This window comes from Hipposideros armiger, unplaced genomic scaffold (assembly GCF_001890085.2).
Source record: "Hipposideros armiger isolate ML-2016 unplaced genomic scaffold, ASM189008v1 scaffold_355, whole genome shotgun sequence".
Classification (NCBI taxonomy): Eukaryota; Metazoa; Chordata; class Mammalia; order Chiroptera; family Hipposideridae; genus Hipposideros; species Hipposideros armiger.
Genome location: NW_017731705.1, coordinates 1,301,020 through 1,313,788, shown reverse-complemented (window position 1 = coordinate 1,313,788; position 12,769 = coordinate 1,301,020). Strand labels below are relative to the sequence as shown.

At 36.5% G+C, this 12,769-nt stretch overlaps 1 protein-coding gene across 5 annotated transcripts in view; it reads left to right on the top strand.

The window, feature by feature from the left end:
- ROBO1 (roundabout guidance receptor 1) overlaps window positions 1-12,769 on the top strand; it is a 1,209,462-nt gene that overhangs the window by 66,959 nt on the left and 1,129,734 nt on the right. The window lies entirely within an intron of this gene.

Sequence of the window (12,769 nt, the reverse complement as noted above, 5' to 3'; positions counted from 1 at the left end):
CATTCAAAACACTTGAAGGTGGTGATGATTTTATGTAATCTCAACCTGAAGATGTCTCTGAAACTACAACAGATGCCCCTTTTTCACTGTCACCTTGAAGTGATGGTAGCATATGAAAAGTAGAACGTTGAAAGAGAGATTACCTAGGTGCCATTTTCTTCTACCTCTGCCCCATTTTTGGAGATCAGTTTAGTTAAAAGTGTCTCAGATATAAAGATATTATTCCTTATTCATTATATATATAGATGATGAGAAAACAATACAAATGCGCAGTTGCTATTTCCAATTCATTACACGAGATTCATTACTATGGATGTCTTTTTTTTTCCTTTGTGTACTCTGTTTACATAAATCATTCACATTAACAGTTATAGTTCAATTCCAAAAATATCTCCTATTTTAATAAAATTCATTATTTAATCTGATAAGCAGTAAAAATATATTTTCAGTTTAGTATAATAGTCCAGATTCTTAGTACAAATAAGCAATTAGGAAAAGCAATAGTATCCAGAATAGGGAGAGGCTAAACATACCAGACCTTGGGACTAGCTAAAGGGACTGCCCCAAGGGTAACAGTCATTTAGGGAAAGTTAAAAGTTATTCTATCTATCAGAATTTCAAAAATATATAAATATACTCACATAATATTTCAGTGACCACAAGAAGCAAGTCTCTTCTAATTTATTTTCATTCTAATATTCAAGGAAGTAAGTAATGTCAGTTCTAACATACAAATATCTCTCAAACGACACATGGAAGCTGTTTTGTTTTGTTTTGTTTTGTTTTGTTTTGTTTTAAATAGAGAGGAAAATATCCCGAACCATATACACTTAAATATTACTGAAACTAAGCTCTCCATGATAAAATTATTTACCCAACAGTGTTTTCGATTATAAAACTATTACAGTACAAATTGTCATACTTTGTGTGTGGGTGTTTCTGTGTGTGTGTGTGTGTGTGTGTGTGTGTTTGTATCCCCAGTACTTCATTTCTTGTTAAAAGACTCCTACCCCCACCCCAAATCACTTTAATGTTGTTCAGTAGCCATTTTCATGTTGCTGAAATTTTCTGCGCTCTTCATTCACAAAATATTTCTTACTCTGTTCTAGGTTTTAAGGTTTGTTTTGTATTGTTGCTAATAAAATCAAAGAGAGAAAGCCACTGTTTCAAAGGGGTATTTTAAATTGGTATTCAGTAGTACACATTGGATTACTATAATTAAATTGGAATTCAAAGTAAAGTTCTTGTAATTCTGAATCAAACAGAGCAAGGAAAGCTGGTGTGTGCAGTGCCCCACATAGCCAGTGGATTTGTTTAATGCTGCATTGACTTGTACTCTAAATAGCGTATTTTATTGGTCTTATTTTAAATATTTTTACTTTTAATAAGAAAAGACAGCATTTGCTAATTTTCAGATGTTCATGTTTTACCGTATTTGCTTCACATCACTGAACACAACATAACAAATAGCTGGCATGTCTCAGATTTCATCTCCTTCCTTCTCCCCCTAGAGATAGTCAGTATACTGACAGTTCCTACAGTTAAAAAATAGTTTTTTCTTTGGTTTTAAAGTAATTGATTTTCTTCCAATAAGATAAAATTATCTGTATTTGCATTATTTTCATAAAATAGAATCAGAAGAAAGATTACATGGTCAAAGTTTGTAAAATGTTTTAAGCCCTTAATCTTGATTACCAAATTGTTTTTCGGATAAAAAAAATAGTAATATTTCTAATTTTTTATACTCTAAATAAAATTTTTCTGATTGTATTTCTAAACACATGTTAATGTGAAGAAATCGTTCATATGTACCACCGGGTCTTACAAATATGATTACTAATAGCACATTAGCTAAGGTAAATGCAGTTTCAAAAAGACAGAACCGATACATACCCAAGTATATCTGAGTATAAGAATTTACATGTCTCCCTTCAAACATTATTATAATGATCATATTTGAAAGCAACTTCTACTTTTCCTTCTTTTTAAATTTTAAGTTGATGGAAAAAATGTGAACCATTTATTTTATTAGTTTAAAACATTTGGTTTCAGACAGAAGGAGAACCATTAAAACAGAACAGAACGAAAAGCTGATCTTGAGAGGCCCAAGTGGGTGGTAAACCTATTTTCAGCCTATCATGAGACATATCATTGTGTCACAAATAAATATGGTTTAAAAGTTCTTAAACTTTGTCAAGGCATTATAAAAATGTAGACATAACAAAGAGAGATAAGGAAATAGGCTACTGTTGTACTCTGTGGCTAATATATTATTTGTAAAACAATAAACAGATGCTTAATATGTATCTTGCTATCAAAATGACTTATGTCTCACTAAGTCATTTTTATTTCATTTAAATAGCTAGAATGCATTTGTACATTCTTCCATAAATTATGAAGGTTTTTTTTTCCTCTGAAGATTTTGTGCATCTTAAAGAAAAATATTCTTTGATGTTTGAATGATTACATAGAAGTTGTTTTAAATACTCATTTCAGAGTCCAATTTTGGCCTCTACTTACTCTCAAAACTCATCTTTATTAATGATTACACTCTGAATTCCAAATTTTGCAATGTCCAAAGGTTTTAGAAACAAAAAATGGCCTGAATTTTGATGAAATATAATGGAATTTAGGTACCTGCCCTCCTATATCATCACACCTCCTGCTTGAAAAGTTTCTCTTCTTTTAAGGATTTATGTGATTAGATTAGGTTCAGCTGGATAATTTAGGAAAAGCTCTCTATCTCAAAGTTCTTAATCTTAATCACATCTGTAAACTCCTTTTTTTCCATGTAAGGTAACATTAACAGGTTCCATGGAAGAAGACACAGACATCTTTAGGTAGATCTTCATTCTTCCTACCACTAGGGGCTTTGTGAAAGTATTTGGGAAAGATCAGAACAAACAGGTAGTGTTACACTTCTGTCAGAATCCAAATGAAATGTTGATTAATGGTAGATGATGTTTATTTTTCATTTTTAAATATTTTTTTAATTTGAATTTCACTTGACATACAACATTATATTAGTTTCAGGTGTACAACATAGTTATTTGACATTTATGTAATTTACAAAGTGATCACCCTGATAAATCTAGTACCCATCTGACACCATACAGTTATTACAGTATTATTGACTATATTCTTTATACTATACTTAACAGTGCCTTGAATATTTAGTAACTACCAATTCATCCTTCTTAATCTATTCCCCCTTTTCACCCACCTCCCCCAACCCCTATCCCATCTGTCAACCATCAGAATATTCTCATATCTATGAGTTTCTTTCTGTTTTGCTTGTTTTGTTCTTTAGATTCCATATATAAGTGAAATCATATGCCATTTGTCTTTCTCTGTCTGACTTACTCCACTCAGCACAATACCCTCTAGGTCCATCCATGTTATTGCAGATGGCAAGATTTCATTCTTTTTTATAGGTGAGTAATATTCCACTGTGTATACGTACCACCTCTTTTTTATCCATTGACTTACTGATGTTCACCCGGGTTACTTCCATATCTTAGCTATTGTAAATAATGCTACAATGAACATTTTGATGCACATATCCCTTTGAAATAGTGTTTTGGGTTTCTTTGGATAAATAACCAACAGTGGGACATTTGGATCCTTCTTTGTCTCTTGTTATAACCTTTGTTTTCTGGTCTATTTTGTCTGGTATAAGTATGAATACTCCAGCTTTTTTTTTTTTTCCATTTTCATGAGCTGTATTTTTCCATCCCTTTACTTTTAGTCTGTGTGTGTTTCGATCTGAAGTGAGTCTCTTGTACTCAACATATGAAAGAGTCTTGTTTTCTTATCCATTCACCTACTCTATCTTTTGCTTGGAGCATTCATTCCATTTACATTTAAAGCAATTATTGATAGATATGTAGTTATTACCATTTTAGTCTTTAAAAATATTTTTATTTTTTTATTTTTATCTTCTTAAAAAAGTCCCTTTGACATTTATTGTAATACTGGTTTGGTGGTGACAAATTTCTTTAGCTTTTCCTTGTCTGGGAAACTCTTTATCTGTCCTTTCATTGTAAATGATAGCTTTGCTGGGTGGAGTAATCTTGGTTGAAGGTCCCTATTTTTTTTATTTTTTATTAAAATTTATTGGGGTAACAATGGCTAGTAAAACTACATAAATTTCAAGTGCACAATTCTGTAATACATCATCTGTATATCACATTGTGTGTTCACCACCCAAAGTCAGTTCTCCTTCCATCACCATATATTTGATCCCCTTTACCCTCATCTTCCACCCTCCTCTGCCCCTTACCCTCTGGTAACCACTGAACTATTATCTGTGTCTATGAGTTTTTGTTTCTTTCCTTGTCTTGTTCCTTTGTTGCTTTCAGTTTCATATCCCACATATCAGTGAATTCATATGGTTCTCGACTTTTTCTGTCTGACATTTTGCTTAGCATAATAATCATACGATTATATCAATAGATGCAGAAAAGGCATTTGACAAGATACAACACCCATTTATGATGAAAACACTTAATAAAATGGGTATAGAAGGAAAATACTGCAGGAGACCAGCTCCCGCAGGTCCAGGGGTTCCCTCAGGTGGAGGCGGGATCGGCGAGGAAAAGAAGAAAACGAGCGGAGACACAGGAGCGCTTTTTCAAGAAAAGTGTCTCTCTTTATTTTTACAGCGTGTCCCTTTTATACTGGGCAGTTGACCTTTTCCAGAGTTAAACTTTTGCCCTTTTGGAAGTTGTTTTTCTCAGAGCTTTTCTTCCTCCTGATGTTTCTGTTACAGGGTACAGCCTGACCTGTTCTATGCTAATGACTAACTTATCCTAACAATGTTTCAATTTCTACCTACAATGGCTTTGTGGCTGGAGCTGAGTTCCTGCCCTGGTGCCTAAAGGATGTTTACTACTTAGCAGTTATTTCAAACACTACTGGCTAAATAGGATCTTAAGAATTATAAGGTGCATAACTTGTCTATTACTAAGAAACTAACAGCAAAACAGAATTCTTGCAATATGTCTAAAATTCACTTATTCAGTTAAGATAAACTAAACAACCAATATAAGAAGAGGTTTCAGATCTTCATCCTACTGGGGGGCACCCAAAGGGGAATTTAAAAATTTTTTAAGATATAAAGCAGTATCTGTTTCTCAGTCAGAGCTTCAGAATTTGTCACAATTGCAGTGCGCTTGGCCATGTCAAACACTGGGGCACAGCCGGCTCCCAACAAAATACCGTAACATAATTAAGGCCATATAAGACAGACCCTCAGCTAATATCATAATTAACAGTGAAAAACTGAAGCCCTTCGCTCTACGTTCAGGAACAAGACAAGGCTGTCCCCTAGTACCCCTGCTTTTCAACATAGTATTGGAAGTCCTAGCCAGAGCTATCAGCAAGAGAAAGAAATAAAAGGCATTTGAATTGGGAATGAAGAAGTTGTCAGTTTTTGCAGATATGATGCTATATATAGAAAACCCTAAAGACTCCACCAAAAAGCTATTAGAAACAATGAACGAATATAGTAAAGTTGCCGGCTACAAAATCAAGGTACAAAGATATCCATTGCATTCCTATATACTAACAATGAAATCTCAGAAAAATAAATTTTAAAAAAAACCCAACAGTTACTTTTGCAATTGCAACAAAAAGAATAAAATACCTAGGAATAAACTTAACTAAGGATATTTTTGGCTTTATTGAAAAGTAAGTGATATGCATCACTGTATAAGTTTAAGGTGGACAACATGATGATTTGACTCACGTATATCGTGAAATGATTACCACAATAAGTTCAACAAACATCCATCTTATATAAATACAATAAAAAGAAAAAAAGAAAAGAAAGGGAAAAAGGTTTCCTCCTTAATGATGAGAACTCTTAGGATTTACTCTGACAACTTTCCTACACATCATACAGCAGTGTTAGCTATAGTCAGTATGTTGTATGTTACATCTCTAAAAATTATCTTATAACTTGAACTTTGTACCTTTTGATTACCTTCCTCCAATTTCCCCTCCCCCAGCAATCCATCTCTGGTAACCACAAGTCTCTTTTTCTATGACTTTGTTTTCTTTTGTTTTTTAAATTCCACATATAAGTGAGATCATGTCTTTCTCTGTCTGACTTATTTCACTTAGCATAATGCCTCCAATTTCATCCATGTTGTCACAAATGGTAGGAGTTCCTTTTTTTGTGTGTGTAGGGGGGCTGAATAATATTCCATTATATATGCCACATCTTATTTATACATTCATCCATCAGTGAACACTTAGGTTGTTTCCATGTCTTGGCTACTGCAAATAATGCTGCTATGAACATGGGGGTACAGATCATAAACATTATGAAGTATCTCTAGGTACTTTAAAAATCTAAAAATATAAAGAAATATAAGAGATACAGTTATTCCCATGTAAGGTATGCAATAAGTAATAAGATGGTTCTATTTTTCTTCTTTATTATTTAGAGTTACACATTATAACTTTCCTTTGAAGTGGTGTGTGTGTGTGTGTGTGTGTGTGTGTGTGTACATGAAAAAGTAGACCATGTTTGGCAGAAGTACTTTTCTTGAATTGACAATTGACATTAAAGGAATAAGAACAGCATTTTCTGTACAAATGATGAAGAATAATACAATTTATTTCCATATTGAGTATTGTTAGATGGATCTGATATGTATGATTCCAGCAACTTATGAGGAAGAATTGTGTCCATAACCTGTTTCCATTAATGCTCACCTCCTGTGATCCATTTCTTGGTGAATTAATTAGACAAGTTAAAATCAGTAAGAGCAGAAATTGGAGGAAGCTTCTGCTTTTATTGGGAATTGTGTGCTGTTATTCATGTTTCATGTGAGGCAGCCACTGCCATTGTTCAAAGGCTGTTCTTTTTTACTTTTTTAATTGCAGAAAGTATATGAGTTATGTCAATTTTTGAGCTAAAAATGCTAATGACTAGGGTATGCAAATTAGTACATTGGATTTTTTCCCTCCATGGAAAATGANTTTGGGTCATGTTTCTTTTTCCTCATTCTGGCTGCCTCTCTGTGTTTGCCTCTAAGTATTATGCAGATCTCCTATATCTCTCAGTCTTTGCTGGTGGCCTTATGTAGTAGATGTCCTGTGTGGTCCAGTGGCACAGTCTCCCTGATCTTCTGTTTGTGTTGGAGGAGTGTCCCTTGAGTGGGTTGTGTGTTTTCTCATGTTGTAATTGAGCCTTGATTTCCTTTGTCACATCATTGGGTGGGATTGACTCCCAGGCTAACGGGATGTGAGGATTGGCTGCTCCCATAATGTATGAGCTGCTGTGTGGGGGCTGATCTCTCATTGGAGGATTTGCCTTCATGGTCTCTTGTGCCTATTGGGACCCTCCCTTGGGTGTGCTGCTTGTGGGGCTAACCAAGCAGTACTCTGGTGTGGTCTGAAGCTGGCCGCTGGGTGTTTTTCTGGTGTCTTTTGGGAGGATCTCTAGAGCTTGCCAATTTCACCCTTGCCTGTTGTCAGCCTATGGCTACCTCAGAGAAAGCACAAAGCTATATGTGGTTGGCTGCTGCTTTTTCTGGACCTGGAGGCATGTGGGGGTGGCCTCGTTATGAACCTGGGCTGACTGACACCAGTATTGGACCTGAGGCACCTTAACAAAAAGCCCAAGGACCCCTGGGCCTGTTGTCACCCACTGGCTGCCCATTAGGTGCAGCCATTGAAAAAGCCTCCTTATGAGTACTGCCCAGGCTGGTTGACTCGGTGTTGAGAGTGTCCTTGGCGATGTAGCACTGGTTGGGTGGGGCAGGGTCCCAGGGAGTCATAAGACATGGCCAGTGGTTTATACAAAGTTAATACAGGTTCAGTTTTTGTGCAAGCACCTGGCCTGTGACTACTTCACATAGTGCCCTGTGAACACCACAGCCGTCCACCACTCACCTTGGGCCTGCAAATCCCAAGAGCTGCCCAAGAGTGACTGCAACCCAGATTTTGGGTCACTGTCCACCAGCAAAAGCTCCCCAGGCTGTTGCAGGCTGTCCACTGCTGTAAAAGACTTCTGTGGCTTGTGGGGTAGGGCCAGCCACCCAGGCACCGGGAATGCCCCTGGCAATGCAGCTTTAGGTGGGCAGGGTGGGGTTTTAGGGAGCGAAGGGTTGTGGGTGGTTTTCTCCTACAAGGTGAATGCAATCTCAGCTTTTGCATGAGTGCCAGGCTGGCGACCACCCCATCGAAGTGCTCTAAGAACACTGAGGCCAGCCACCACCTGCCTTAGTCCCACAGGTCTCTGAGAGCTGCCCAAGAGAAGCTAAGACACAGGTCTTGGGCTACCGTCACCCCCACCAACAGTTTCCCTGGCCACCTCAAGCCATCTGCTGCTGTAGAAAGGCTTCTGTAGCCTCAGGGTTGGGGCCAGCAGCCCAGCAGTTGAGAGTGTTCTGAGCAATGCAGTACCAGCTGTGCAGGGGGCAGGGACCCTGGACATCACCAGGGTGGTGAGCACACACCAATTCCACCAGATCAGTGGGGTCCCAGACTTGGCCCTTTTGGAGAAGGCTCAACACAGAACAGATGGAGCCTTTCTGTAGGCCACACATATGTCAGGTTCCACACAGGGACAACAATGGCTCCTGTCCCTCCAGCCCTTGCCCCACAGCCACACAATTCATTTATTTCCCACATGCCTCTGGTGTCCCTGTGTCACAGCCCTTTCACCAGAGACCAGGTAAGTATTTGCTAGCGAGTGAGTCTGTATGCTCTGTAAGAGGGCGCTGGGTTTTCAGCTGCATTCTGTCTCCTTAGGACAGGCAGACAGAATCCTTGCTGCTTTTCACTGCCAGATATTGTGGGAACATCTCTTCAGGCACAGGACCCCTGGGCTAGGGAGCACAGTGTTGGGCTGGGACCCCTTCCTCTTCAGGGGGGACCTCTGCCACCAAGGTGTCCCTCCTGGTGTTCAACCACTATCTGTGGGTTTGGGGTCATCCCACATTGCATCTCCACCCCTCCTACCAGTCTCAGTGTGGCCTCCTATTTATATCCTTAGTTACAGGGTTTCTGTTCAGCTAGTCTTCAGATGATTCTTGAGGTTGATTGTTCTATAATTTGTAATTTTGGTGTGATCTTGGGATGCAAGAGTGGTAGCATTTACCTAATCTGCCATCTTGGACTGTCATTTTAAATCATTCTTAATCACTCAGGTAGAAATTGCCCTAGTCTACTTACCTGCACAATACCAGTTATAACTAGTTGGGTAGTCAAAATTAAGGANAGTAAATAAACCTTTTCATTTTAAGTCACTGTAATTTGGGAGGTGTTTGAAGCATAATCTACGCTGAAATGATTCATCTTTTTTTTTTTTCCTAATGGGAAACACAACATGTTTTATATCTTACTCCATTACACTCAAGAACATTGCAATATTCCCCTTGATAGCCTGCACTATTTTTTTTTTTACCTTTCCTTACTAATGACTTAGTCCCACAACATCTGCAGTTTATGTTAGAAAACTCTTTTTTATTTTTTGTTTCATGTTCTTGAAAGATACTGCCAATGGGAATAGAATTCTAAGTTAATAGGGATGTTCTCTCAGCATATTGAAAATATGATTCCATTTTCATCTGGCTTCCTTTCTTGCTGCTGTGATATCAACAGTCAAAATAACATTATTTAAAGGTAATTTGTCTTTTGTTTCTGGCAACTGTTAAGAATTGTTTCACTTTAGTGTACTGAGGCATCATCCCAATAAGGACAAGTTTGAATTACTGTTTTAAATTAGTTGGAAATTTTTTATATTTTTTGTGTCTCCATCATTTCTGAAAAAATTTCAAGCTATTTCACTTTGAAACAATCCTTAGTCTAAATTTCTCTTTCCTCTTGATTTGGATCTCCAAATAGATTTACTGTATTTTTCCGTACTCTGGCTATCCTATTAATATATATTTATGTTTTTCAAATCTTTGTATTTTGTTTTGGATGATGTACTTTGTATAAAGGTTATTATCCTTTGGTACTTTCTTTTGCTATGTCGTTTCTGTTTTCAAATGTGTTTTTAACTTCAATGGCTATATATATGTATTTTAATCTCTAGAAGTTTTATGTGGGTTTTAGAAATCTTGGTAATTTATATTTTCCTATACTGTTTTTAATATTTTCATATTTCATATTTTAATATTTTCTATTTCTTAAAAATATTAAAATTCTTTCTGATAATTTTAATATCTCAGGTTTCTGTTTAGTCTCCATCATGGTGCCTTCATTCCCTCTGTGTGTGTGTGTGTGTGTGTGTGTGTGTGTGTGTGTGTATGTGTGTGTTTAATTTTATGACTGTTTGCTTGAATTTATTTAATTTTTTAATGAAAATCCTTTGAGGCCAGAAATGAAGGTGTTCATTTCAGAAAATATTAATGTTTGTTTCTACCATATACTCATGATGATTAACAGCTTGGAAAGACTTTTAAATCAATTTATATTTTTTGGACTATCTTGAGAGTTAATGTTCATTTCAGTTAAACATACTGATGGCATTCTCATGAAGCTAGTGATTTTGGAGTCTCATGAAACATGTTTCTTCTTCCATTCAGCACTATGTTTGAAAAAGAAAATTTTTCTTCAGACCCTTTGCAAGATGGGGGACTACTTCTGATTCACAATCAGAATTCAACAATCCTGTTGTAGTGACGCAATAATTAGTAACTTCTGGCAGATGTTGGAGTTTCTCTACCTTTTTTCAGACCTATTGAATGAAATTGAAAGCCAAAATCAAATTTACAAATATTAGCAAAAGCTTTCAATGCAAAAGCTAAATTCACTTTTTCCTGAGTCTTTGTGGTCTCATTTTATCTTGCATTATGGACTCAGTTTAATCTTTTGTCTTTTAACATTATTTTATCTTCTGGTATTATAACTTTCTTTTTGTGTTTTTAGAAGTTTCTTTTGTATTTCTAATACTTCGTGATTAATATATTTCAAGGCTATGTTGACTGCTGCAAAAATATATGTATTTTTGTCTGTTAATACATTTATCAATATAAAATATATCCTGGTTCCATGTTCATCCTGGTTTTAAATTGTTTACTATTAATAATGCCACTCATGATTTCTATTTGTAAGCTTTTATATGTATTTTCTATCTTTTATTTTAAGTGTTTGTTTTCATCTGTTTTGTTTCTTGCAAAAAGTATTTANAAAATAAATAAAATAATATAACGTACTGTTCTTGATAAAGTGAAGATTTGTTTTCATGACTTTGAATGATATCCTTTGTCTCTTTCATCATCTGTGAAAATTCTATAAGTGAGATCCTTATTTGTATTTAAAGGAGTCAAGAGAAAGCCCAGTGTCCATGGGATAAGTCTACCAAATCTCCAAGGATCCACATCTCTTTTGAAAGGGGCTTAGGCTTTAAACACACTTTTCCTTACTTCCCACCTTCTGGTATTACCTGCCACAACAGCAGCAACACTAAGATGATTATAGCCTTTATACTTCTTGGCACCATTTACCCAGATTCCTATCCCTATCTTTGTTTCACTCAGTAAGTGCCATATGGCATCACATTTTCTTAATCTTCTCCTACCTCCCACTCATTTCCAACTTCTGGGTTCTCTTCACAGTGGCCTCTGGCACTTATTTCCCATTGCTAACAATACTCTCTGTATAATCAACTGCTTCTCTAAAACGTCATTTGACTTTCTAGCTGGAGCTGGAATGTGGATATTCCCTGGGGTCATTAAAACAGGTTGTTTGTCATCAGCCCTACACCTCTCATAGCAGTGAGCTTGCAGGTGATGTAAGGGTCCTTTTTGCTGGGTTTTTGTTTTTTGTTGGTTTTTTTTTTTGGCACTTTTAAAGCTGTTCCTATCCATATCTTTGAATCACATGTGTTCATACCAGCTATCACTCTTTTATAGTTATCTATCAGTACTTCCCCTTTCTTGAAGATTTTACCACCTCACTGTAAGTCTTTCTTATTCGATCCACCTCTACTCTTAGCGATTTGGGAATCGGCATAAATAAGGGACTCTTCTGACAAACTATCCTCTCAGTTTCTAGAACTCATATCCTGCAAAGCTCTAGCTTGTGCAGTACCCAACTACTATCTTCCTGTCATCACCAGTATCTAATTCAATAACTTCAAGCATCTCTCACTTTCTGGCCACCATTTCTATCTCACTTTCTCTGTTATCTCAAAACCATAAATTCATTGACCCTCAGGGACCTCATAATCTTACTTTTAAAATGTTTCACCCTCCGCATCCTCAAGCATTTCTTCCCTCTTTGCCTCGGTTATTTTCTGTGGTCCATCATTACAATGCATATACTTTCAACTCCTTTGCCTCTTTCTCCCTTACACAAAAACTGGAGCCTGTGGTCAGTACAGCCGTCGCCCTCTTTGCATCAGTTGAATGTGACTGGGAAAAACATACAATTCAATTAACTGTACCCTATTTATGGTTATTAATATAAAGTAGGAACTTTATACACACCAAAAATCATAATTACTTTTCAAGTTCCTTTACCCCATTTTCCTGTTCCATTTCATGGCTTTTCCTATCTTACCCAATGCTTCATACCCCTTCTTCAATCTCAGATGGTAATCTTGTTTCTTATGAAACAATCAGGAGAAAATATCCCCTAGCACTCACCAGCACATCTACACATGTCCTAGCATCTGTTTCTTGGTTCTTTGGCATTCTTCCTGTTAAACAGATGACCTAACCACGTATGGTAGTCATTAATACTGTTTTCCAAGGATTCAGTTATTTTTCCCTGAAGCACATGGTGACATTGCACTACCCTTAGA